The 23,660-nt window shown below is 51.1% G+C and overlaps 1 protein-coding gene across 1 annotated transcript in view; it reads left to right on the top strand.

Moving 5' to 3' along the window:
* Positions 1–23,660, top strand: part of TBC1D22A (TBC1 domain family member 22A) — a 326,227-nt gene that overhangs the window by 171,293 nt on the left and 131,274 nt on the right. The gene's annotated exons all lie outside the window — the stretch shown is intronic.

The raw sequence follows: 23,660 nt of genomic DNA, 5'->3' as shown, positions 1-23,660 counted from the left end.
TCTCCACACCCTCTCCAGCATTTGTTGTTTCTAGATTTTCTGATGATGACCATTCTAACTGATGTGAGGTGATACCTCATTGTATTTTTTTTTCTCATTGTATTTTTAAAAATTTATTATTATTATTTTTTGTGGTTCGCGGGCCTCTCACTGTTGTGGCCTCTCCCGTCGCGGAGCACAGGCTCTGGACGCGCAGGCTCAGCGGCCATGGCTCACGGGCCCAGCCGCTCCGCGGCATGTGGGATCTTCCCGGACCGGGGCACGAACCTGTGTCCCCTGCATCAGCAGGCGGACTCTCAACCACTGCGCCACCAGGGAAGCCCTCTAGGTATTTTTTGATTTCCTCAGTGATCTCTTGGTTATTTAGTAACGTATTGTTTAGCCTCCACGTGTTTGTGCTTTTTACGATTTTTCCCTGTAGTTGATTTCTAATCTCATAGCGTTGTGGTCAGAAAAGATGCTTGATATGATTTCAATTTTCTTAAATTTATTGAGGCTTGCTTTGTGACCCAAGATGTGATCTATCCTAGAGAATGTTCCATGTGCACTTGAGAAGAAAGTGTAATCTGCAGTTTTTGGATGGAATGTCCTATAAATATCAATTAAATCTATCTGGTCTATTGTGTCATTTAAAGCTTGTGTTTCCTTATTAGTTTTCTGTTTGGATGATCTGTCCATTGGTGTAAGTGAGATGTTAAAGTCCCCCACTATTATTGTGTTATTGTCAATTTCCTCTTTTATAGCTGTTAGCAGATGCCTTATGTATTGAGGTGCTCCTATGTTGGGTGCATATATATTTATAATTGTTATATCTTCTTGGATTGAACCCTTGATCATTATGTAGTGTCCTTCCTTGTCTCTTGTAACACTCTTTATTTTAAAGTCTATTTTATCTGATATGAGTACTGCTACTCCAGCTTTCTTTTGATTTCCATTTGCACAGGATATCTTTTGCCATCCCCTCACTTTCAGTCTGTATATGTCCCTAGGTCTGAAGTAGGTCTCTTGTAGACAGCATATATATATATGGGTCTTGTTTTTGTATCCATTCAGCGAGCCTGTGTCTTTTGGTTGGAGCATTTAATCCATTCACATTTAAGGTAATTATTGATATGTATGTTCCTATTACCATTTTCTTAGTTGTTGTGGGTTTGTTTTTGTAGGTCCTTTTCTTCTCCTGTGTTTCCCACTTAGAGAAGTTCCTTTAGCATTTGTTGTAGAGCTGGTTTGGTGGTGCTGAATTCTCTTAGCTTTTGCTTGTCTTTGAAGCTTTTGATATCTCTATCGAATCTGAATGAGTTCCTTGCTGGGTAGAATAATCTTGGTTGTAGGTTCTTCCCTTTCATCACTTTAAATATGTCATGCCATTCCCTTCTGGCTTGTAGAGTTTCTGCTGAGAAATCAGCTGTTAACCTTATGGGAGTTCCCTTGTATGTTATTTGTTGTTTTTCCCTTGCTGCTTTCAATAATTTTTCTTTGCCTTTAATTTTTGTCAATTTGATTACTATGTGTCTCGGCATGTTTCTCCTTGGGTTTATCCTGCCTGAGACTCTCTGCATTTCGAGGACTTGGATGGCTATTTCCTTTCCCATGTTAGGGAAGTTTTTGACTATAATCTCTTCGAATATTTTCTCAGGTCCTTTCTCTGTCTCTTTTCCTTCTGGGACCCCTATAATGCAAATGTCATTGCGTTTAGTGTTGTCCCAGAGGTCTCTTAGGCTGTCTTCATCTCTTTTCATTCTTTTTTCTTCATTCTGTTCCACGGCAGTGAATTCCACCATTCTGTCTTCCAGGTCACTTATCCGTTCTTCTGCCTCAGTTATTCTGCTGTTGATTCCTTCTAGGGTATTTTTCATTTCAGTTATTGTGTAGTTTATCTCTGATTGTTTGTTCTTTAATTCTTCTAGGTCTTTGTTAAACATTTCTTGCATCTTCTTGATCTTTGCCTCCATTCTTTTTCTGAGGTCCTGGATCATCTTCACTATCATTATTCTGAGTTCTCTTTCTGGAAGCTTGCCTATCTGCACTTCATTTAGTTGTTTTTCTGGGCTTTTATCTTGTTCCTTCATCTGGTACATAGCCCTCTGCCTTTTCATCTTGTCTGTCTTTCTGTGAATGTGGTTTCTGTTTCACAGGCTGCAGGATTGTAGTTCTTCTTGCTTCTGCTGTCTGCCCTCTGGTGGATGAGACTATCTAAGAGCCTTGTGCAAGCTTCCTGATGGGAGGGACTGGTGGTGGGTAGAGCTGGGTGTTGCTGAGGTGGGCAGAGCTCAGTAAAACTCTAATCCGCTTGTCTGCTGATGGGTGGGGCTGGGTTCCCTCCCTGTTGGTTGTTTGGCCTGAGGCAACCCGACTCTGGAGCCTACCTGGCTCTTTGGTGGAGCTAATGGCGGACTCTGGGAGGGCTCATGCCAAGGAGTACTTCCCAGAACTTCTGTTGCCAGGAAGTACTTGCCAGAACTTCCTTGTCCTCACAGTGAGGCACAGCCACCCCCTGCCTCTGCAGGAGACCCTCCAACACTAGCAGGTAGGTCTGGTTCAGTCTCCTATGGGGTCACTGCTCCTTCCCCTAGGTCCCAGTGTGCACACGACTTTGTGTGTGCCCTCCAAGAGTGGAGTCTCTGTTTCCCCCAGTCCTGTCGAAGTCCTGCAATCAATTCTCACTAGGCTTCAAAGTCTGATTCTCTAGGAATTCCTCCTCCCATTGCCGGACCCCCAGGTTGGGAACCTGACGTGGGGCTCAGAACCTTCACTCCAGTGGTTGGACTTCTGTGGTATAAGTGTTCTCCAGTTTGTGAGTCACCCACCCAGCAGTTATGGGATTTGATTTTATTGTGATTGCGCCCCTCCTACCGTCTCATTGTGGCTTCTCCTCTGTCTTTGGATGTGGGGTATCTTTTTTGGTGAGTTCCAGTGTCTTCCTGTCGATGACTGTTCAGCAGTTAGTTGTGATTCTGGTGCTCTCGCAAGAGGGAGTGAGTCTGCATTATCTTTTGTTGTTCAGAATATTTAAGCTTTGGCCATTGGCTCTGTTTTAGTTGGTGCCTGGGTTGCTGTGACATACCGCATTATTGTGTGTGTGTGCACGCTTGTGCGCACGTGTGTTTGTGTGTGTGTCTCTGTCTGTGTCCATTTCTCCAAGGAGCTCAGTCCCTTTGATTGGAGAACGGTATTAGAAGCCAAGATCTGTGTGACTGTTGTGCTCTTGTCAAGTATCTTTTAAAGAAATTATAAATAAGGGAAAATACCTTTCATCTTTGCCTTCATTTACCATTACCTGTCATCTTCATTTCTTTGTGGAGATATGTATTTCCCCCTTGTATCGTATTCTTTCTGCCAGAAGAGCCTTCTTTAGCATTTTGTGCAGGGCAGCTTTTCTTTGTCTGAAGATGAGTATAGAAACCTGGGTTGACAGCTTTTTTTCTTTTAGTACTTTAACGACATCATTGCATTGCCTTTTGTCCTGCATGGTTTCTATGGAAAGTCTGCTATAGTTATTATTTTTGTTCCCCTTCTTAGGTTTTGGTAAAATTCCCTGGCAGTTAACCAAGTCCATCATCTTAGCGTCCTAGTCTAGTTAAAATGACATCTCCATGTAAGGATGGACATGGGCGTTAGAGCCGGGCAGAAAGGCCCGAGCTCCATCCCTGCTCAGCTGTGCACAGGCTGTGGCCTCGCTGGGTTTGATTTCTCACCTCTGAGACAGGTGAGTAGCTGCCTGCTGCTTGCTCTGGGTCAGGATGAAATAATGTGATATGTGACCCGCGAGCTGTGTAGCGCCTGGTGCTGGGTCAGCAGGCGGATGTTTCTCTTGGTTGGGTTGTCTTGGTGCACATCAGTTAAATCAGTGAACTGAGGCTTCGCCCAGATGAGAAGCCACATCTGTTCCCTTGCTCAAGGCCAAGGATTGTGGCTCACGGCGTGCACTCCCGTGCCCAGCCTCACATTCACCCTCGACTGGCTGTCACTGCAGCTCATCTTCCCAGAGTGCAGCCTGAATGGTGCTGTCTCTGAGCGTACCACTCCCTTGTTCAGACGCAGAGCCCCCCATGACCCCGACTCGCCGCCATAGCCTGACTTCTGCCCACCCACTTCCGCCTGCCGTTCTGAGAACCTGCCCATGGTTGTACTGGCCTGTAGGCCTCGGTCAGCCTACTTCCTTTGGTTAAAACCCCATTTCTGAGAAACAAAAACAACAAAAACCCAAAGACAACATTTAACATAAAACACGTTATGAATCATACGGCCCCGGGTGAGCACTTGATGCACGTCTGCCTGCTGCCGGGCCCATGCACGTTTGCAGGAGTCTCCTCTGGGCTGAGCCCTGAGCCTGGGCCCTGGGGAGCCCTGAGGACCTTGCTGTTGGGGAGCAGGTCACAGGGCAGTTCCTGACTGTGACAGATGTGTGTTTGCTGGGGCCCTGAGTGGTGGGCAGGGCGGCCGGCCTAGGAGGACATCAGGGAGGAGGGCAGGGCATGTGAGGCCCAGTGGGGCGAGGTCCTGGGACCCTGCAGCCACCACGAGGGGGTCATGCTGGTGACTGGCGGGGTCAGATCCAGAGTGGCCACAGGGAGTCTCCATGGAGAGCCCTGGGGGCCAGGCCAGTGGGCCTGGGTTTATTGTGGGGACCTGGGGAGCTGTGGGAGAGTAATTTTCATCAGGAGAGTGAGGTGGCTGGCTGTGTACAGTTTGGAAACTATGCTTATTTATCATCCAAGACTCCCTCTTCCACGAAGCCTTCTTAAACCTCCTTCTCCAGCAGGATGGACTTCCCCTCCTTGGATGCTAGCATGCCGCATGCCTCTCTCTCCATTTGGGCCCTGGGAGGCCAGCTGACCATCCGGTCTTCAGCCAGTGTGTCTAGGCACCTCTTTGGTGCCTTTGTGTGGGGTATCACTCCTGGGGCTTTCAAGCCTACACTTTATCAGGAAAGACCAACAATAACACAGATTTCTACACACTTGCTTGATTACAGCGGTGATAGTTATTCCAGAGGAGGTGAAAAGGCCTGTGTGAATGCATTTAATAGACAGCAGGCCCACCCAGGCGTCCAGTGAGTCCCCCAGGCTTGCGGAGCACTGCCCCACCCATGATATTAACGCCACGAGAGCAGGGCGATGTGTAAATGGATGACATGCTGTCACGTGTGGCCTGGCATGTGGCATATCGGTGGAAAACCCCAGAGTCAGTCTTCAGTCCTGCCTTCTCCTATATCCTCCCTCAGTATTAAGTCCCTTGAAGGCAGCGGCTGTCTCTCATCTCTGCCTCTGTTGCAGCCCAGGCTCTGGGCTGAGGGCCAGAGCTTAGGACACAGAGCCGATGGGTTGGAGGAGGGGATGGAATTCTCAGCAACTGGACACGGTGATGTCTTCATTCAGCTGCTGGTTTGGACTGAGTGGAATGGGTCGTCTGCCCATTTGGGATCTAATTGAAAATAATAGTGAGCAATTTAATACAATGGTTTCTTAACATCTTTGGCATAAATTAGCAAAGTACTTCAGAATGTTACATCCAATTGAAATGGAACTGACAGTATTCCAGTGAAGGGTAAGTAGATGCTATTGGAATATCCAGGGAGGAGTTTCTGATCAGCTCCGGGGGTGAAGGGGTTATGCTTGTAGTGTTCTGTTGAGTCACAAAATGTTATTTATAACCCTTGTCAGGGGCAATTAAACTGATTGATGATTAAGAAAGTTTAATAGTTGAATAATAAGATGCAGTTCTTGACAGCTATTTTTTCTCATTCTGGAAGCATATTTTATGAGTCTAATAACAGTGTGAAGGATGGGCCGTGGAGTATGTTGTGGTGTAATTACGTGGTGGTGATATAATATCCAGTCTGGTGTTACATGGTATGTTACTTATAAAAAATTAATATACCAATTATGATTTTTTGATTTATTATTGAAGCAGTTGGTTAACCACTCACCCCAAGCAGGGTTAATTAGTACATATTGATATATTTGATTAAAAATACACTGATGTTGAATTGGATAAGAAAGGTCAATCAAAATAAATTATTTTCTCGCCACCCCAGAAGGGTATCATGATTTTAGTTATCTTTCATCCCTATGTGAAAAGGTGGCTTCAAACTGACCAGAAATGTTTGCTTTGCTTGGTGGTGCCGTAAGCATTCCATGCCATCAATGGTGGTGTTTACATTCTCACAGCAACCTGCACATCTCTCCTTGCCTGTGGAGTTTTTTGTGACAGTGTTTATCCTTATGAACCATTTTTTACGTCTGTGAAAAGCAAACATAGTTGAAAAAATTCTTCTTGGAAATAAGCGGCGATGCTGCAAAGTAGGAACCACAAAAGAATAATAAACTTAAAAAAAGTCTAGCGGCCCAAGTAATGAAAACGCAAATTGAACCAATAATGTAGTTCTATTTTTGTCTGTCAAATTAGCAAAGATTAAAAAAGAGAACCCTCTGTGCTTTTCAGGTGAGGTGAGATTGACACCCTGTAATCTTTTGGTGAAAGATTCCAGGCTTTCTGGAAAGCACTGGGCGCCTATTGAAAGGCTTGGACACCTCCTTGTCTGGAGGAGACAGGAGAAGGGCATGAGGATCGGGGCTGGGGCGTTCATCGTAGAGGCCTCTGTTCTTGTGGAGGCTCCGGGTGAACCCAGACGTCCAGCCACAGAGGATGTGTAAGCCAGTTGTGATCTTCATGCGTTCTCAGTATGTGAAAATGACCAGGGTATAAACAAAAGTAGTAAGACATAACACTTCATATTTAGTCTCAATTCTGGATTATTAAAACAATGTGTGTATGAATGAGTGTTATGGGCTAAATTGTAATACAGTGAACTATACCAAGATGTCAACTGTAGCTGCGTCATGCATTTACGGATGCTTTGCCTTTCTTTTATATACACTCTGTATCCTCCAAGTTATTTTCAAGCATCATGCACTGTAATAAACGCACTGTTAGAAAGCACGCTTGCCTGGAATAAGCAGACAGAAGAAGGCCCCTCTCGGGGGTCAGCCTGGCCGCCCCTCAGTTGACGGACATGAGCTGGGGTGTATCCAGTGTCTGGTTCCGCCCTAAGGTGGTGATGTTGGGAAAGCACGTGGAAGCTGCCGTCCGCAGCCCAGATGGGTGTTACGTTGGTGAGGCCGTGTGTGCACACGGACGGCGAGGGGCTGAGTGGTGCGATGGGGGGACCAGGGGGCTCTGGCAGAGGCATCTCTCCTCGCTTTCAGATGAGCCTCCCGTGGGGAACACCCTCCGTTCTCCGGGATCTTAGATTTACGTGCTCCCTGTCGCTGACGAGCCAGGAACAGGATTGGCCTGGAAGATAAACAGAGACCAACAGATGGAGGCCAGAGTAGCCCCTTGAATGTGGACCTAACCGGGCTGGGGCGTGAGCTCCGTAGGCATCCTGGGACGGGGGCGAGCAGTCAGCTCCCGGTGGGGTCCGTCCTGCACGGGAGAGGGAGAAGGGCTCTGCCAGGCCCCACGTGCCCCTTGCTGTTGCCCAGAGACCTCCCTGAGGAAAGGGACAGCCACCGGCCAGTGATGCTCTGGGAAAGCCTCCCTGACAAATGCCCCGGGCGGGTCCGTTTGAAGAAGGGGCCCTTGTGGAGGATGGATTGGAGGCGGGAGACCCAGGCCATCCCCTGCCCCCTGATCGTGGCAGACACCCCCCCGAAAGGGCACCCCACATCTCCTGTATTTGGAGGGGGCTGGTCCTGTGTCTCAGGTTGGGGACAGTGTCCTCAAGTGGCAGGAGATGGCATGCGGGCAGCCCAGGGGTCCTGGGCTCCTCCTGCAGGAGGGTGACAGGCAGGGACAGGAGCCGGGAGGTGGTGGCGCAGTTGTGGCGAGGGCTTCCAGCCCCAGGGCATCGGGGTTCCTTCTGTGCACCTAGCTGCCTGCCCTCCTTGGGTGGCTGCGGCCTCCTGGGGGTGGTGTAGAACCAGAGGCTTTGAAACCTGGATCGGGTCCTTCTGGCTCCCTTTGTGGCTGGGACCTGGCAGCTGGTTGTCCTGTTCCCGGGGACTCTGCCAACCTTGTCACCCCCCGCGCCCTTCTCAGCACTTTGCTGGCCCCCCTGCAGCCTGCACCTGAATCCCGTTCATCCCATGGGTGCTTAGTTATCTGTCGTCAAGTTGCGGTGGGACATGGGCTCCCTGTGGGCAGGGGTCTCTGCGTGTGCGGGCACAGAGGACCCCCCGCCTTGGGTGGCATTCTTGCTGTCGGGGAGCTGTGATTTATGGGCACTTTGAACTGTTTGTCCTTGCCGCCCAGCCTGCCCCTGTCCGCAGGGCCCTGGAGGGGATCAGCTCCGCGGGTGTCATGTGTAGCGGGCCTGCCCCAGGTCGCCGGGCGCTTCTCTCTCGGGTTCCCAGGACGGCAGTGGGCTTGGCCGCTCCTCGAGTTAGGTCCCATCTTTGCTTTATCTGTGGACGTACTGAACGTGGGGGAATGAGCATGCATTTCTAGTCCTAAGCACCCTCACTCTTGAGTGCACCGAGAGTGCTGCTTCTGTGGCTGTGCTTCTCGTGAGACAGAGCTGCAGCCCCCTGAGTGTCTGAGTTCTTTTACGAAATCTATGCAGAAGGAATATGTTTTCCCCTCTGTACTTCCTTTCCGCCCGACTGAAGCGTGAAGCTTTTCCTTTAATCAAGTATGAAGCGAGCTGGGTCTTGGATGTGGCTCACAGAGGCGGCCTTGATCACGAAATGTGTCCCCGTCTGTCCCGTCCCCCACCCCCAGACTGCGGCATGGAGGGACATTCTGGTTAGTTCTCACAGTCCTGGGAGGGTTAGTACTCTCCAATTCACACGGTGAAGAAACAGAAACAAAAGGACCCTGAAACTATGGGAGGGACGGATGAGGCATCTCTTAGGGCGCCCGTAGGTCCAGCCATCCCCGCCTCTGTCCGCCATCGCCCTGGCAGCAGTGGAGAGCCAGCGGGCACAGGCGGGCGGCAGAGGTGGGCTGGGCTGGGATAAAGCAGGTGCAGGAGCGCCATGCACACCGGGGTCCAGCTGGGACTCCCCATGGGGCTGGTCCTGCACTGTCCTGAAGGTAGGAGCCGACGCCCAGGCCTTCGGGCAGCGCCCAGGCTGTCCCCCTGATGCCACCCCACGGGCAGGGGACCCTGGAAGGGAAAGGCTCACCTCCTCACCCCTGTGCCGAGGGCCTCCCGTCTCCTCCGTCTGTCCTTCCTCCAGTCAGTTCTGGTGCCCGTGACCTCATTTGACCCTGACTCAGCTTGGGTCAGAGCAGACCCAGACCCCCGGGAGCCTCCACCCTACCACTGTTTGGAAGCAGCCTGGCGCCAGGACTGCTCTCGCCGGTGTGTTTAGTGCTGTGTCCTTCTGAGCGTCTGCGTGGGCGGGACTTTGCAGGCTCTGCTTATTGGCATGGCCTGTGGTCAGAATGTGCCTTTTGATTTCACTTGGCCCCTTGTCCTTTGAACTGACTTTTCCACTCGGCCTTTTCGGCGCTGCCCCCTGGGACCTCTGAAGGCCTCCATTTTGTCAGCAGGTCCTTTTGGAGTTTTCTGCCCCAAACATAGACCTGCTACTGTCCCAGAGCCCCGGTTCCTTGTCGCAGAGGATGGTAACAGAGACTGAAATCTGGATTTCCCGGGAGCACTCGGGGAAGGAGGATCCCATAGGCGACAGGCCGCCAGTGACCGAGCCGAAGAAAGGCCAGGATCTGAGCCGTCCTCCTTTTAACCACGTTCCTCTCACCTGCACTTGTTGGCGGTGGCACGTTAGTTAGCTCCATGACAGGCCTTGTGTGCCAGGAGCAGGGTTGGACCGCTATTTAGAAATCTATGTTTTCTTAGCATCTTTTTTTTTTTTTTGCGGTACGCGGGCCTCTCACTATTGTGGCCTCTCCCGTTGCGGAGCACAGGCTCCGGACGCGCAGGCTCAGCAGCCATGGCTCACGGGCCCAGCCGCTCCGCAGCATGTGGGATCCTCCCGGACCGGGGCACGAACCCATGTCCCCTGCATCGGCAGGCAGACTCTCAACCACTGCGCCACTAAGAGGAAGCCCTCTTAGCATCTTTTTGATATTGGGCTCGAGGACCCTCAAGCCAAACTACAGGGAGCGGGTCTGGGCAGACTCCCGCTTCGGATCTCGCTCCACAGCTGCAGACAAAAGAATGGCCAGCCTCCAGCTAGGAGAATAGATTTCCTCAAAAACAAAACAGAAACCTTCGCCCAGGACTGCTGGCATGAAGAGAATTCAGTAGAGCCCGTGGAAAATGACAACAGAGTGATTAATACAAATCAGGCCTTTGAGGCTTTGCTCTGACAGAGGCTTTCCGCCTTCATTTTCTCTGTAAATAGTGTTAGCTAGTTGGTGTTAGTTCATCTTTTATCCCAGGCAGCTTTAGTTGAATTGAGTCTCTTAACTGCCTTTGAGTAAACAGAGGTTCATGGTACCAATATATTAACATAGTCTAAGTTTTTGAAAACAAGTTAAGCATTTCAGAAAATGTGGTAAATGAAGGTCAAGCATCATCTAAGCGTTTTTAAAATTTTGCTCCCATGTTCAAGTTGAGTAATTGCTGTTGATTCACACTTGGGTTCTACCTCAGCCAACTTGTAGGGATGCCAGTGCCTTCAGATTGTAATGCATATCTGTATGGTTTTATATTCATGGTACATTTAGCTTTTCAAGCGGCTCAGGACATTTTTAGACCCGTCCTCAGTGCTTATAGCCCCATGAGACCAACAGAGAGACTGCAACAAGTTATAGCTACAGTGTTCATGCAGCTCCCTGATTTCCGTACAGCTTACAACGTTCTGGGCCCGCACCCCTAATTCTGCATCTTGTAATCCCAGCACAAACGTGACAAAGGAGAGACTCAGTCATTTCTTCAGGCAACTGGGTCAATAGAGACTTGGGAGAATTTTAACCTAGTCTTTCATTCAGTTGAGTATTCTACCCCCCAACCCCCCATCCCTGGACACTGGGGACCCAGGGCTCTGTCAGGGGCCTTCCACAGCAGCACGTGGACTGACTTAGTTCTCGTCCATGCCGGGTACTAGATGGGAGGGGCAGGCACAGCGCTGTCGCCTAGTGATGACAGAGGGACCCATGTGAGCCTGCACAGGTAGCTAGCCAGACAGTCTGGGGAGTGTGTGTACGTGTGTGTGGATTTTGACAGACTTATCTGGATTGTTGTGATTTGGGCTGCTGAGTTTCTTGTGTGTTTCCTCAGGGTAATGGGTGACTGGGCTGGCCGGGCACACATCCCGAGCCTGCTGGGAGGCCTGGGCTCTGCCCCTGAGGGGTGCTTGTAGTGGGAGGCGCAGGTGTCTGAAATCCCAACAAGGAGAGCCCTGCTCCCCGGGGATGAGAACTCACCCCCTTCCCGCCCCCTTCCCACGCCTCACGGCTCCCCCTGGGAACTCAGTGAATCCAAAATGGATTAAGGAACAGCCACAAAGGCACTTGGGGGAAAAAAGTCAAACTTCACCAGAACATAAAGAAATGCAAATTATACCTCATTTTACTGAGCTGTTTGTACCTTCCCAGTGAGTAGAGGTGGAAAGAAGGAACCGCTGATGAGGGCTGGTGGGGTCCACAGTCTCAGGCGCCCTGGCTGTGGTATAAATTCCGAACGCTCGTTTAAAATATTTTACTAGGGCCTCCCTGGTGGCGCAGTGGTTAAGAGTCCGCCTGCCGATGCAGGGGATACGGGTTCGTGCCCCGGTCTGGGAGGATCCCATATGCCGCGGAGCGGCTGGGCCCGTGAGCCATGGCCGCTGGGCCTGCGCATCCGGAGCCTGTGCTCCGCAACGGGAGAGGCCACAACAGTGAGAGGCCCACATACCGCAAAAAGAAAAAAAAAAAAAAATATTTTACTAATATTTACTAATATTTGTCAGGACCCTGAACATGTTCTTACCTTTCCTTCACCTTTCATTTGAGATGTTTATATTAAGCAAATGATTCTCAACGTGGCTCAGACCCCTTATGCAACATGATGTTCATGGCGGGGGGCTCTCCTGATAATAGTGAAACGTTCCACATGACGTCCGAAGCAGGGATGCGGTTAAGGAAACCGGCAGAGCACCAGGTCCTGACCGTTCACCAGCATCTCTATAACATCCCAAAGAGTGTGTTATAAAGGGGAAAACCCTGGCTACGAACGTCAGTATCAATATATACACATTTATATTTACAGTGCAACCATAGCCATAGAAAAGCTGAGCGAAAACTACGTGTGGAAGAAACTGGAATAAAATTAAACTCAGGTAGCCAGGAAGTGTTTTACACAATAGACTTGTGCCTCATTTCCCTCTTTCTTTACGGGTCTGAGTTCTTCACATTCTCCTCTGTGACTGTGGATTAAAATGATCCGTGCCTGATCGTCGTATCCCCACCACCACTCAGGATCTCGCACGTGCCCTGGGCGCCGCCTGGGGTGCCCCGTGCCCCTCTCAGTGCCCACGCTGGCCTCACGGTGTCCGAGGCCCGGGCAGGCCGGGAGTGCCTGGGCCGTGGCCGTTGAGAGCCGTTTGGTCTCTGGCCAGGTTGCGGGTGCTGAGTGAAGGTCCCCACCCCGTTCCTCACCTCTGCCTCCCCAGTTCCCTGTGTGCTTCGGAGGAGTGGGAACCTCCCAGGGTGAAACCCAAGGGACCAGCCGTTAGGGGCCCCTTTGGGGACCTGTGCCTGCATTTGCTTTTCCTCTTTGGTTCCAGCGTGCACAGGGCGATGGCCGTGGTGGTGGCTCAGGTGACTCTGGAGACCGTTCTCCAGGCCTAGGCCCTGCACTGGGCCGCCTGCAACACACCTTCTGTGTCTGGACGCTTCTTAGGTCAGCGATGGAGAGCGGGTGTGCTGTTTGCAAAATAAATGTGCGTCTCAAATAAGAAGAAGAAGTTAATTTGTTGGACATTTCTGTAGTCAGGCCTTTTGCAGACCTTCTCGGCACCCAGCGGCCCCAGTGGCCCTCCCTAACTGCAGGGACCTGTAGCATTTGCTGCATCCGTGAGCCAGGAGGCCACCTGACCAGTAGGAAAGGAAGGGCCCCCTATTTTAAAGAAGTTTCAAGGGTTCTTTTCTTGGGAATGAATTTCTTATTATTGACAAGTCGGAGAGCCACACAGTTGATTATATTATTTTGAATAGAAGTATGCTTCAAAAAATATTGAAAGGAGCCCATTTTGCTTTGACCTTGTGTTGTAATCCATGGACTGTCTGTCCAGGTTGTGTTTTGAGCCTCATACTTTCTGTGATTAGATTCCATGCTGTTGGGTTAGTTACAATGTAAGCAGGTTTTTTTTAACTTCCTGTTCAGGGTCCTTTTGCTGAAGGTAACAGAGGGAAGAATGGGTTGAAATGTGGCAATTCTCGATTGATGGGTCATCAGGGGCATTGCCAGGGTGACTGAAAGCCTGGTTCCTGGCGAGGCCATGCCTGGTGAGTGAGCACAGACAGCCTTTTACGCAGACATGTTGGAACTGCTGCAGCGGCCGTGGCCACGGACCCCACTGCAGTCTGCGCGTGAGACCCTGATGTCAGGCGCCAGCAAATGCCATGCCCACTTTCGCCGTAAACTGCATCACAGTTGGGATGTCAGTAGCATGAAAACATGAGCGGAAGTTTGGAGTTGATGTATCTGAATGATTTATTGAGGACCAGGAATTGTCAATGAAAGCAAGCTGCTCATTTGCGAATGGCCCTGGCCAAAGTCACCTTGTTGGAACTGTCAGTGAAGGCTGGGCTGTCCATCAGGTCGGGCCGCAAACCCTTCTAATGAGCCAGAGCTTAAGGGCCTCCATCACCCCAGCAGCAAAGGTGCTCACAGTGTGACTTCCTGGGGGTGCACGTCTGGGCTTTCATTGTGTCATTAGTAGTAAAGTGGAACAGCACCTTATTTCATCCTAACCTGGGGGCCAGGGGGGCCCCGTTCTCACGGGGAGTTGGGCTTGCACCATGGAGCCCGCGCCCCAGCCAGATTGCGAACCGTGGCAGGGCAGGGCCCAGGGCCCCCGTCTCAGCGCCTGGCTCGCCATCTGGGCACAGCAGAGCTCTGTGGACGTTCGTGGCCTCTGGCCTGTTTTGTCAGATTATTTTGCAGGATGCGTTTATCCTTCTCTTAGTGGAATTTCTGTGTTTTGTGTGCGCCCTGTGGTTCCTGAGACTGTTTCTCTTTACCTGTATCAGTGCTGGGTACCTTAAACTTTGAAATGTGACCGATTTTATAGGTGAACTCATTATATTTAGTTGAATTGATTAATAACTAGTGCTACTGATCATTTCTTTATGTTTTTTTTAAAAATATACTTATTTATTTATTCAGGCTGTGCTGGGTCTTAGTTGCCGCACGCAGGATCTTTAGCTGCAGCATGCAGGATCTTTAGTTATGGCACGCAGGATCTTTAGTTGCGGCATGCCTGTGGGATCTAGTTCCCTGACCAGGGATCGAACCCGGGCCCCCTGCATTGGGAGTGTGGAGTCTTACCCACTGGACGACCAGAGACGTCCCCATTTCTTTATGTTTTTAACTGACTTTTTCATAAGTAAACTTTTCAAGTATTTTCCTCATTTTTACCAGACTGACTTATATATTTTTCTTGCTGGGAAATAACTCTTCATAGATTGTTTGATATTACTCCTTGGCCTGTACTGTGTTGCAGATGTTTATCCAATTTGTTTTACTTTCTCACTTTGTCACTTACAACCGTTTTACATTTGAATATGGTGACGCAGACCAGGTTTTCCTTCTGTCCTGGGCTTTTCCCTGGGAGGGTCTTTCTCTGAGCTGCGCACACACGCAGAGTTGGGATTCCATCATCACCCTGGGGGAAGTGTCTCTACACGCACCTTCTGGGGTGACTTTCTGTCCCAGGGCGGCACCCCCGAGCTTTCCTTGCCCCCTTTCTGAATGCAGCTCACCAAGGCTTTGAGGAACAAGCAGGGTCTCGTGTTGGTCAACCTTTCTTTCCATTTGGCTGTGTTAGTAATGGTGAGGGAGGGTTTTGCTGATTGATTTAAAGACCCGTTTATCCTTTGAGGAATTATTTTTGACTTAATTAGATAAAGGGAGTAAATCAATCGAATGAATTGATTTATGATCAATTTGCGTTTGGCAGATGAGCATGACTCCAGGAAGCTTATTCTCTGTATGAATGACTGCTGTCCGCCTTCTGAAAGATGGGTCTCTCTACAGAACCTGCTTCTGGTTGGACACACGGCATCAGAAAGGTCTTAACCAAAGTCCTCCACTCCTTTCCCCGTTAGGGAATCCTGAAGGGCTTAAACCCTTTAATTCAGTGAATAGATGTGAAAGCTTTTGTCCTGTGAGCCTGATGAGAGAGGGTCGAAGCTCCACTGCATCTCAGATGAGCACTGTGGGTTTAATGGTCTGTGTGCCCTCTCGGGAAGGCCGTGTGTGTCCTGCTTACGACTCTCGACTCTCGGAGCATGGAGAGGGCGGGAGCCCGTGAACCTGGGGGCCTGTTTTCCTGAGAAAGTGTGCCTGCGATTCTCAAAGGAGAGCTCTGCATGAGCTGCAGCCTTTCAAGGGGGCCTCAAGATCAGAGGGACCCTGGCCTTCTCAGAGCCCCCTGAGCTTCTGCGGAAAGGAGGCTGTTCGTGCAGGCTATATGTGACATCGTTTGGAAGAATGCCTCCTTCAGTTTGAAGGAATTCTCCTTGGTTGACTTGTTGTTTGCGTAGCCATTAGTGGAGGCAAGTTAGACTTTATGTATAATCTTAAATTCATCAATAATTTGGATATTTCCCTTAACCAGAGACATTGGGGTAAAGTCTTTTTTCATTCTTCATAGAGTTCGTTGGCATAACTTTTACTGTGTTCTAGGTCCAGTTGTTGATGTAGTTACTCCTCCCTCCTAGGCTGTCGGCTCTTTGGTGGCAGGCTGTTCATTCACTTGGTGGGTGTTTTTGGGGCGTCTGCTGTGTGTGGGTGGAGGGCCTGGGGACACGGAGGGCGGGGTGGGTATGGCCCTGCTCTCCAGGGGCTCTTACTGCAGTAGGGGGACAGCACACAGGTAAAGCAGTAGGGAATGACACAGCTCGTGACACCTGCCATGGAGGAAATGCCGTGGGGCGTTGCCGCATCCCGGCCTGCCACCTGTCCTCTGCAGCAGGTGGTCCAGCGCCTGGCATTTCATGGTGTGGAGTTGATCTGTTCTCTGGCAGTGACTTTACCAATGGGGGGACATGAGTGGTGCGGCCCAGGATCTCATGTGAGCCTCCGTGGCGGCTGAGGTTCACACGCTCTGTTTGGGAGCATCTCCCCCGCCTCTGGCCTTCTCTTCCTGTCCACAGTGCTGTCCCTCCATCAGGTCCCTGCGCCCCCCACCCCCCTGCGTGCAGACGCCGATGCACAGGTGTCTCCATGGCTCCCCTTCCCGCTAAGGAAGTCCCGCTCTGGAGCCTGCCGCCGGGGGCCACGGAATCAGGATCCTCACCACCTCTTGTCCCGCCTAGTTGTGCAGAAGCCCATGCAGCTTCCCGGCTCTACCTCCTGAGGCCCCTCCCCCACGTCACTTTCTTTCCCGTCACTGTGTGCTCTGTTCTGCGTCTTCCCAGGCCCAGTTCGGATGCCACTTCTCCCCTGCTCATGCCTCCCCGGGGGTTAGGGACTCTGTGCTCTTCTGAACCTGCTATGTCTGCCCCTTGTCCCTGCTCACTCTCCAGTTGGCTGGTTCTTTGTTCACAGACACGGCCATGTGAATTGCATCTCCCTAGAGATAAATCAGGTAAACAAATGTTATCAATAAATAAGGTCGATAAACAGAATGAGTGAGTCAGCGCATCCGTGGACGAGTGCGTGCATCGGTGCCCTCTTCCTCCAGACTCTGAGGGTGGTTCTTGGTTTCGTCTTCGCCTGCCAACCATCCCCGCATTTTCTTGCACATACAAGTGCTCAATACAAGTTAATAAAATCAATCAGTATTTCCACCAGTAGTGTTTCTGTTACCAAAAACTCCTACTCACAGAATTATGAAAAAAATCAAAGATCCCTTCAAGCTAAAAGAATGTTATGAGATTAAAATGTTTTCTTTTGCCAAAAGGACATTATGAAAACAAGGGTCACTAAAAATACAGAAATTTCCATTCACTCTTGGGCTCCTACCACACTACCACTGCCGTTTTCCCGTGTTGCCGAGAGGCCCTTTCCCCTGGGGATCAGGTACCCATGTTTTTATAGGAAGAGACCAGTAGCTGCCCGGCCCCCGCACTGTCCTGTTCCCGAGAGTGTGCCTTCCACTTGGGGCTGCACGTCTGTGAGACTGGAAGTCCCGATGGGGGGTGTGCTTGGGGTGGGGTGGGACGGAAACAGAGCCTGTTGTTGGTGAGAGAAGGTCGATCCTTGTCACTGGGGTCCCTCTCAGGGCCGGAGGTTGACAGTTGAGTATGGCCCAGTGGTGCCATCTTGCCTGACCCGGGGTGAGCACGTGGTCCTTGCTTTGTCCTTGATCTGTTACCCTTGTCTGCTGACAGCGCATCCACCCACGTGTGCCCGGGGCTGTGGGCTGCGGGTCTTCAACCACGTCACAGAATTGGGAACCCTGACAGGGTGTAGTCCGTGACCTTCCGTTGAACATTATTTATATTAGAATTGAACATTCCTACTGCTCAGCCAATCTGATCATAGCATTCGTTCTTTTTGCCGGGCCAAGGAGTTTCGTGAATTTACAGTCTTGAGTTGTGACACTTCTCTGGCTAAAAGCAGGATTTTTCCCTACATTGGAGCCCAAATCTATGTAATTGAGTTCTGGAGTCTCCATCACCAAAGTGTCAGGGTTTCAAATTTAAAACTCCCAAGTTGAGCGATGCAGCAGATTAGACAGTAGAACGGTTCCAGCTTGCTGATACAGAAGGGACTATTTTTGATTCCCAGCTAAGCTTCTAATTATGTGAAGAGGTTTAGTGCAGGGCTCGTGCACAGTGGGTGATTGGACGTAGTCATACAACAGCGTCGGTCCCCTCCCCGCCCTCGCTGTTCCCCAGCAGGGCCGGCGCTCTTCCCCACACCTCATGCTGAATGAGGCCGCTGTCCAGCCCGCGCTGGCGATCGCTGTCCTGGAATCCCGTGATGGTCCCAGCGCTGTTTAAACTGAGCAGTTTCCCCTTTCCAGTTATCGAGGAGGCCGTGGGAATCCCGCCCCCAGGAGACGGAAAGCTCAGTGAGCTTGTGCCGCAGTCCCACGGGGGCAGGGACAGGGGATTGTTTCTTACGCACGAGGTCCTGCTTTTCTAGAGCTGTTGCCGTGCAGGGAGGTTAGGGACCAGGGCTCCTTCCTCCTCTCCACACTCAGTCAGAGGCCCCGGTGCCCGGCCTGTCCAGGGCGGCGGCGACACCGAGGGGACCAGCACGGCCTCTGGGCTCTGCCCTTCCCGGCCCGCTCCCTGCCCGCAGGCCCCGTGTCTGTCGGGTGTGGGTGTTCTCCTCAGCGGGCTGTTTTCAGATGAAATGGCCCCGGCACCAGAGGACGCGCTGTGGAAACTCAGGTGCAACACTCGGTCCGTCCGTCCGTCTGTCGATGGTGGGCATCCTCGTCCTCTCAGTGTCCTAGGGTTTTGAGCTCATCAGCCTGCCTGTTCCTTTATCCACTGATGCTCTCTATCTCCTGGACATGGAAACACGGACAGGAAATTTCTGCTCTCTATTTGCCTAAGACAGGTTTTGGGATATTTCACAGCAGCAATTATATCCCTGTGTGGTTTTCTCCTGACCAGGCTGAGTACCTTCCATTCTTTTAATAGTTTCCTGTATCTGCCCATCCACCCACCCACCCACCCGCCCACCTGCCCACCTGCCCAGTCTGGCAGAGGCTGGCTAGCACTGGCCCCACCCACTGAATGCCAGCGTGTCCCCTCACTCTAATCATTCCGACCCCCAAACACCCTGTAAGCTTCTCAAACCATTTACAGTACCACCACCGTTGGGCACTTTTTCTCTAGGGTTATTTACCTGTGGAAAAGACAGACTTTAAACTATCCCAGTGGCTTAACCAACATTTTTTCCCCTATTGCTAAGATAACTGCATTGTGAATACGGACGTTCTCTTTTTACCTTGTACCTTTCCGTAGAGAATAAAGAGTGATAGTTTCCTACTCCACCAATCACACCCCCGGGGCACCCACGGTTCTCCGCGGCATCCCTCTGAGCAGTGTTCTTTGTGTGCACGTCTACACAGACGTGCAGCGGTGGAGTTTTCCATGTAAATGGAGTTGTTGGTAAAGATGGGATTGTTTTACAAATTGCTTTTTAAACAATCATATGGCAGGACAGCATTTTCAAAGAATTTATTTAAATCATCCCCTAAAGGTTTTCTATGATCTAAGAAGACAAGTGAGATTATTTTTAATTAAATGTCTGCTTTTACGTCCTGTGCCTTTATATTTGGTTGTGGTCCACTTGGGACTCCTGATCTACTGCCCGGGGCTGTGGCGGTCAGCGCCTTTTCTGCCTCCCCCAGGCGCCCCTTGGGTTAGCCTGTGCACTTGTCGTCCTCCCTGGCACTCTGAGGGCTCTCTGGGGTCGCCTTCCTCGACGTGGTGTCCCCGGGGTACAGGGCCTGGCCCCTGAAGGGAGGTGTCGTGGATAAGGTGGGGAGGAGGGCTGGGTGCAGTGTTACTCGTGCCAGCGTTACTGTTTGTTTGTGATTAGAAGATAAACGCAAGACAGAGAATCTAGTCCGGTTTTTGATGAAATAGTTTGGTTTACATTCCGTTATTTTAAATAACGTTTAGGTGTTGCCATAGTGAGTCCCCAGCGGTCCTGGCTCCCAGCCCTGCAGGGTGGGGAGTGGGGAGGCTGTGTGGGCCCTGCCCCTGCCCTGGAGGCCCTGTGCTGCGCCCCCCTCCTGCGTGGAGCATCTTCACGGGTTGTGTCAGAATGCCCAACCCCCCAGGTCCCAGGGGTGCTGCAGAGCCACAGCCACAGCCCCGGCCACAGCCACAGCCACGTTGTTATTTAGGCCTCACCTCTGTCTGCTGCTGGCCTGGATTTGTCTGCTCTCCTACACCTGTCAATTGATCATTTTTTCCCTTTGGGTCATGTTTCTTCCTTTGAACCCTGGGATGGCCCGGGAAGCCTCACTTCCGTGGGTCTCTCAGTGTTCTAGGCTGATGGCCTTTCTTCCGGCCTCTCCGCTGTCACTGAGTCCCACCTGGCGTGGGCTCCATGGCCGCCGGCCTGAAGCCCAGACTCCTTGGGCCTGTGCACAGTGAGGTGGCTCCGTGTTTGGGTTTCCTCCCCTCCTGGTTGCACCCCCACCCCGATCCCCGGGCTGTCCCAGGCAGTGAGTGAGCTCTGGTGGCAGGTGTGTACCCTTGGGGTCAGATGGTCTTGACCTTGAGAGGTCGTCCCTGCCCCGTGGTGTGGACTCTCTGGGGGGTTAGTAGCTTAGCCTCTATCAGACCGAGCCTGTACCACACCTGCTCTTTTGTTCGTGGTTTGGTCCAGCTGAGCCCCCTCGGAACCACCAGTGCCCCGTTTCCTGTGCCCCCACGCCAGGGGCAGTCACCGTGTTTTCTGCTCTTGGGCCTGTCCCTCGGCTCTGACGGTGCTGCTCTCTGTGCTCCCCTGAAAAAAATACGGGGGGTAGTTATCTCATTCTGACAGTAAGGGTCATTCCGATTCTCTCGGCTTTTCGAAGACAGATTAGCATAGGGGCTCTCTGAGTTAAATGCCATTACTTCATTACATCCAAGAGTACCGAATGGCCCGTTGTGAGAAATGACACCGATATTTCCTGGGATAAAATAATAAGCCAGCTAAACAGATGATGAAAACTCACCCAGGCTCCTGCCCAAACCCCCCGGCAGCCCCGCTGCTTGTGACCCAGGAGAAGAGCCTGAGGTCTGGGGAGGGCTTTAGTCCCCTGCTTGCCTTTTCTTATAGCTGAGGAAGTGGCTTTAGTCCCCTGCTTGCCTTTTCTTATAGCTGAGGAAGTATCTCAGTGCTTTGAAGGTGCTTGAAAGAGAGTATGTGGATGGAAGACCTCCAGAGGAGCCCTCTGATTATTGTTGACTCGGTTCCCTGAGAACGGAAAATAAATGCAGCTCTGCTCTAGTTTGGGGGGGATGCTGAATCGAGTTTCCCAGCAAGGAGGTCTCTGCCCCGACGAGGTGACTTGCACTCCTGTCTGCGAACTTGATCTTGCAGCAGGAAGAGCATCGTGATGGGCGGGACCCGGTGCTGGGCAGCCCTTACAGCGCAGGGCAGTGAACCCTGGGGAGACATGGTTTCCCCATCTGTGAACTGGTGGCGATGACGCCTCCCGCCTCGGCTGCCACGAGAAATTCCGGAGCCAGGCCATCCGCAGAATCAGGTGGGCCTCCATCCCAGGGTGTGCTCAGGGCGTGTGGGCATAGGGTGCCTCCTGGGACCACAGAGTTCCGAGGCCGGGCACCTTGCTGGGCCAGCCCGGCGGGCAGAGTGGTGCCCAGTGCAGGAGGGAGGCCCCCAGCCCCAGAGGGGGGCAGCTGGGCTGGCGCAGGTTCACGGGCGCACTCGGGCAGAGGGGAGCTCAGGGCTGGCCCCGGTGCACTCTTCATCCCAGTCCCATGTCACAGGGAAGGGGACAGGGCCGCCTGGGTCTGCCTGCCAGGGCTTTGGCTGAGCACACAGCCTGGGTCCGAGTAACGCACCCCTCCCCCACCACCCAGGTGACTGGTACCTAAATGTTTCTGTTTTCCGTTTTTAAGTTGTTTTCCCCTTTAACCCACCAGCTTCTTGGGGGCGTTTGTTCCTCCTCATCTCTGTGCCCAAGAGTCTGGAGTTTAGGGACACAGGGAGGGCCTGCTGCCTCTCGTCACTTTGCCCCGATGTGGGGATGACCAGTGACCACCGAGGGGCGGGGGATAAACACAGTGTGGCCCATCCATACAGTGGAAAGTTATTATACCATAAAAAGGAGGGAAGCACTGTCACAGGCTACGACACGGTGACCCTTGGAAACATCGTGCTCAGTGAGAGAAGCCAGACACGAAAGGCCACGTGTCCTGTGATTCCACTGAGATGAGATGTCCACACAGGCACATCCATGGGGGCAGCACGCAGCCTGGTGGCTACTGGGGGCTGAGAGGGGCAGGGGGAATGGGGAGTGACTGCTAATGAGGTCAGGGTTTGTCTGGGGTGATGAAAATGTTCTGGAATTAGATGGTGGTGATGGTTACCCAACCCTGTGAATATACTAAAGCCCACTGAGTGGTACACTTTAAAGGAGTGAGTTTGACGGTACGTGCATTATATCTCAATAAAATAACCCTCCAAACCGAACCAAACCAACAAAAAAACTCGTTGAGTGAATGAGGGAGCAGATGAAGGAAGGGAGGTAAGAGTGCTGTTTTCCTTTGCACAGAAGGACAGACGTGCTTCCAGGGAGACGCGGTGATTAGGAGTTGGATCTGCTCTGTGGTCTACATGGCCGTGAGGCTGTGCCCGGTTGGATGTGTGTCCGGGGCCGTGGCCTCCTGTCTGGGCTCCTGAGGCCCCCCACGGAGGCCCCAGCTGGTTGGTTCCCCCACGGGGTGCTGGCCTGGAAGGAGCCTCCCTGCTTTACTTTCTGATTTCCGCTGTGAACAGAGGACGGAGTGGGAGGGTGTTCACAGGCGGCTCTCCTAGCGCAGCACCTTGTGGGAGTCAGGCCGTGTCGGGCTGCTGCTGGGGAAGCGATCGAAGCCCGGGTGTGAGGTGTGCACAGGTGCGGAGGGCTGGCCTGCTCTGTGGGGGCGGTTACGAGCCCGGGCTCTGGGACAGATGGCGGGTCCACACCCTGACCCCACTCCTTACCAGGCCGCCACCAGGCCGGCTCGTTGTTTCTCTGTACCCCATTTCCCAAGGGGTGCAGTGGTGGCCGTAATAGAGTTAATAATGCATTTAAAACATGAAGAAGAGTGCCTGGCATCTAATAACCACTCAATAAATGTTAGCAGTTATCATTATTATGATTATTGTCATTTTTACCTACTTAAAACTTTCTAAATATATTCCGGGCTGTAATGTTTCTTTTCTTGAAGAACATTTTCCTTGTAAAGTTGCCATGCACATTTGCAAAATACAACAAAAGTAAATAAAATTAAAAGAATAGGATGCACAATTTAAAAAAAAATTTTATGAGTGTTATGCTGGATGATAGCAATTTTTATAAGATATTAAAGTTAATTTCTTCAGATGTCTGATAAGCCATTTCAATTAGGCATCTGTTTTGCATTTTAAAGCTTTTAAGTTATGCTTTCTCATTAGATTTTTTATGCTTGGAGGAGGAAATTATTTAGAGCACCATTGCCTATTCTTTCTTTCAAACACATCTGTGTTTTTGCTTTCTTGGTGTTTGCTCATAGCATAGAAGTATTTATGCAGTGTGGTTTTGGGAACTCTAACCTTGGAAACGGGTTTTTAGAGGGGTGATTACTGAATGAATATGTGAATATATGAGAAGCAGAATTTTAGAAATCTTAGGAAAAAACGTTCAGACCTCAGTGAGGAATAAGTAATAAATTGATATTTTAGGTCCTCTCTTATTAGGATGTGAAATGCCTGAGAAGCAATGACTTACAATATGTTAATTAATTGGAGAGGATTCAGAATATGAATTATCTGCAACTAATTAGGTATTAAAATTGAGAACCATTAAGTGATGAGGTGGAAGATGCCAAGTCATCTAGCTAGAGCGAGGAAAACGGGCCGGGGGTGG

Source organism: Mesoplodon densirostris, chromosome 11 (assembly GCF_025265405.1).
Source record: "Mesoplodon densirostris isolate mMesDen1 chromosome 11, mMesDen1 primary haplotype, whole genome shotgun sequence".
In the NCBI taxonomy this organism is placed as follows: Eukaryota; Metazoa; Chordata; class Mammalia; order Artiodactyla; family Ziphiidae; genus Mesoplodon; species Mesoplodon densirostris.
The sequence above is the reverse complement of the archived record's forward strand: the minus strand, read 5'-3'. Positions and strand labels throughout refer to the sequence as shown.